At 30.8% G+C, this 4082-nt stretch overlaps 1 protein-coding gene across 3 annotated transcripts in view; it reads left to right on the top strand.

Moving 5' to 3' along the window:
• LOC106467906 (DNA-directed RNA polymerases I, II, and III subunit RPABC3-like) overlaps positions 1-4082 on the top strand; it is a 135698-nt gene that overhangs the window by 77880 nt on the left and 53736 nt on the right. The gene's annotated exons all lie outside the window — the stretch shown is intronic.

The raw sequence follows: 4082 nt of genomic DNA, 5'->3' as shown, positions 1-4082 counted from the left end.
AGTACATCTGTAAATTGGGTCATTATAAGACAGCCTTTGTTGTAAATATACTTGGAGTACATCTGTAAATATGGTCATTATGAGGCAGCCTTTGTTGTAAATATACTTGGAGTACATTTGCAGGTATAATTTCTGTTAACTAGTACCAATTAACTTGGTGTACTTAACTGTATCATATTAAGTATATATATTTCAACCATATAATATAGATACATCATATTAATCTATAGGAGAAAAGGTGTTTCTTTTACAAAAGAAACACCATCACAGTATGGTTGTTGTCATGTATATTTCCAGTGGTTTTTATCATCACAGTATGGTTGTTGTCATGTATATTTCCAGTGTTGTTTTATCATCACAGTATGGTGGTTGTCATGTATATTTCCAATGGTTTTTATCATCACAATATAGTGGTTGTCATGTATATTTCCAATGTTGTTTTATCATCGCAGTATGGTGGTTGTCATGTATATTTCCAATGTTGTTTTATCATCACACTATGGTGGTTGTCATGTATATTTCCAATGTTGGTATATTGTGATGATAAAAACCATTGGAAATATACATGACAACCACCATACTGTGATGATAAAACAGAATTGGAAATATACATGACAACCATCATACTGTGATGACAAAAATTTTATCATCACAGTATGGTGGTTGTCATGTATATTTCCAATGTTGTTTTATCATCACAGTATGGTGGTTGTCATGTATATTTTCAGTGTTGTTTTATCATCACAGTATGGTGGTTGTCATGTATATTTCCAGTGTTGTTTTATCATCACAGTATGGTGGTTGTCATGTATATTTCCAGTGTTGTTTTATCATCACAGTATGGTGGTTGTCACGTATATTTCCAATGGTTTTTATCATCACAGTATAGTGGTTGTCATGTATATTTCAAATGTTATTTTATCATCACAGTCTAGTGGTTGTCATGTATATTTCCATTGGTTTTTATCATCACAGTCTAGCGGTTGTCATGTATATTTCCAATGCTGTTTTATCATCACAGTATGGTGGTTGTCATGTATATTTCCAATGCTGTTTTATCATCACAGTCTAGTGGTTGTCATGTATATTTCCATTGGTTTTTATCATCACAGTATGGTGGTTGTCATGTATATTTCCAATGTGGAAGAAAAGCACCCACTCACGTTTCAGATCATAGAGAGTTCACAGTAAGAAGTCTCGATTAAATGTCAGTAATAAGACCGCACAACAGGTCGTAAATGATATTCTTAATATTAGCCAACAGGCCTGTAAAGTTTCTACGGTTTAATTAAGAGTCTAATAAAGTGTTTTACAAACCTCATGAACAGTTAAAGTTTGTGGTGCATCAGCAGGAGGTGAGTGGAATAGATGGATACAATATACGTCCTTGTAGTTAGTTATATACCATTCCCACTACTGTAGTAATCATGTAACGGAATTCATAGCACGACGTGGAGTTAATTGTTATTAATATCTATTCGCATTTCAACTTCGAAGTTTTACGACTGCTAAATCTACTAAAATTGTTAACACAGCTTGGTGTTGATAAATTTTACACCTCAACTCAACTAAAACCCAATTATGTGGTTACTTAAAAAATAACCTAAAAGACGGAGATAAGTGAAATGTGTGAAAGAAAAAAAAAAAAACTTAAAATCCGAACACTTATACAATTATATGCCATGTTTCTGTTTAAAGACGTAGAAATTAATATAATACATAGGTGGGCAACAAAATTATTTTCTTTTTCGATCACAGAAATGGCCACACTATTAATAAACCAAAAACTTTTCGCTAAATAAATTTATTTCAGGATTCTAATAACAGTCAAGGTAAATTATAAACACGACGCAAAAGTACAGGAAAATACTTTTTCAAAATTACAAAAGCGTGAAATTTCAGTGAGAGATTTTGCATTCTTTTTCTTTGACCAGTTAAAAAACACACTATCGATAATTCTACGAGTTGGCCACACATTTTTGTGTAATGGCCATTAGCCAATGGGCGGCTGCCCACATAGGATGCAAGAGGTTTAGTAAAAATAAGATTTCTGTAAAGTATGAGGAAAATTCCTTTTTTTTTTTATTCCTTACCTAATTGAGAGTAAATTGTATTTTGAAATAAGTTTCGGTTTTTCAGTCTGTTATGAAATTCTTATTCACACAAAAGAGATATATATTAGATTTTTCCAAAAGTTATTTGTTTGTTTCTAATTAAGAACAAAGCTACACAATGGGCTATCTGTTTCTGCCCACCACGGGTATCGAAACCCAGTAAATCCGCAAACATTCCGCTGTGCCACTGGGAACCAGAAAGTGTCTCTAAACGCCCGATAATATGAACTATTGTACTGCTTTTGGATTTTTTTTTCTTTAGCTGTACGTTATATAAATATCTAAAGAAAAAGGTAGAAAGAGGGATAGGTAACAGAGGTAATAGTTAGATACGAAGAGATAAAAAAAAAAGACAAGCGTGAATATATAAAAATATTGCGAGACAAGAGGTAGATAGATGAAAAATTTTAAAATACTGTTTTAGTTTTATCGTATATGACTACAGACAGTACCCTATATTATACTGATGTAAAGGTTTCTTTTGTTGGGCAAATTCTTTCATATTGATGATAAAAAAAGGCGTTTTATATCTTAGAATAAAATTTCTACAATTTAGAATAACTAATGCTCACTGACAGGCCTAAGTTCACAATAAAAGCTAATACAATAGTTTCACTTAGTTGCTATTTCTTTGGTTGACATCTTTTTTTTTTCTCATCGAAACACAAACTTAATAATCAGAGGATTGAACTTACTGACTGACAGCTAGAGACAAACAACTCGTATACTAATTACTTGTTAACCTACAGACTCAATTTAACTTACTAACAAACTTAATAATCATCTTCTTTAGCCTGATTCGCGGTTTATACAGTTCAGATTGTTTCCTATGGTTTCAGTCATCAGGTCATGCTCATCACGCTACGTGAAACCTCCCTTTGACCAAACAACAATAAAACTTCTAATTATAGAAAAAAAAAGCCTATAATATTCTGTTGGTGAACTAATCAATGTGTAAATATAGACATGTGCATTTATTGCAATTACATTATTTTTTGTTGGGTAACGTTCTACAAGTGTGGTCGGTTAACGTAGATGTAGATGGAGCTGTAGTATCTATTGATTTTGTTACCATGACTACAAATATAATTTGCGCTTCTGCTCTGAAAAAACAAACAAACCTTTACTGGAAAGAAGATAGTTACTAGGAAGCTTACCTGACCATTATACGTAGTGTTTTTTTTTATGTGCATACATGTTCTTACACGATGTTTTACGTGAAAAAATAAACATATTATTTATATGTATTCCATTGCAACTATTGATAAAGTTGACTGTTTTTCTGCACTTATTTTGAAGAGTGGTCAGGTAATCTCAGCTTATGGTATATTAATAATGATCACCGTATGTTTAACAACAAAAATTGAACTTTTTAAAGAAGTGTTAGTGTGCTAATCTGTAAAAAAAAATAAATCCGTATCGGTGAAACTAAATGAAAATATAAGAAGCTGTGAAATATTTATTTTAACAGCGCAATTATTTTTAGTATATTGTAAATTACGAAAAACAACAACAAGGAAAACATTAGTATATATATATTTGTCAGTGGGATTATTTTCAGTAGTTATTAAACTTTATGATAAAATAGTCACCAGTAAATGTTTAAATTTCTACAGTGTTATAATCACCACAATAACGTCTATGTAAAACGTTATACAATTCTACATTGTATACATTCTAACATTAACGAACGCATATTCTAAGTTTTAGCGGGTCGTAATCAGATGAAGTGGAAGAATGAACAAAAAAGTTCAGTTATAAAATAGCCAAACAAAAACATTTTACTGATCAAGATTAATTTAAATTTGATGACGAAGAACCCGCTTTGAGACTAATAACGCTTGGAGACGGCTTGAATGAGTAATGAAAGTAAAAAACTTAATAATAAGTATATATATATATATATATATATATATATATATATATATATATATATATATATATATATATATATATATATATATATAT

Source organism: Limulus polyphemus, unplaced genomic scaffold (assembly GCF_000517525.1).
Source record: "Limulus polyphemus unplaced genomic scaffold, Limulus_polyphemus-2.1.2 Scaffold2790, whole genome shotgun sequence".
NCBI classification, from domain to species: domain Eukaryota; kingdom Metazoa; phylum Arthropoda; class Merostomata; order Xiphosura; family Limulidae; genus Limulus; species Limulus polyphemus.
Note: the sequence above shows the minus strand (reverse complement) of the source record. Positions and strands in the feature narration are given on the sequence as shown.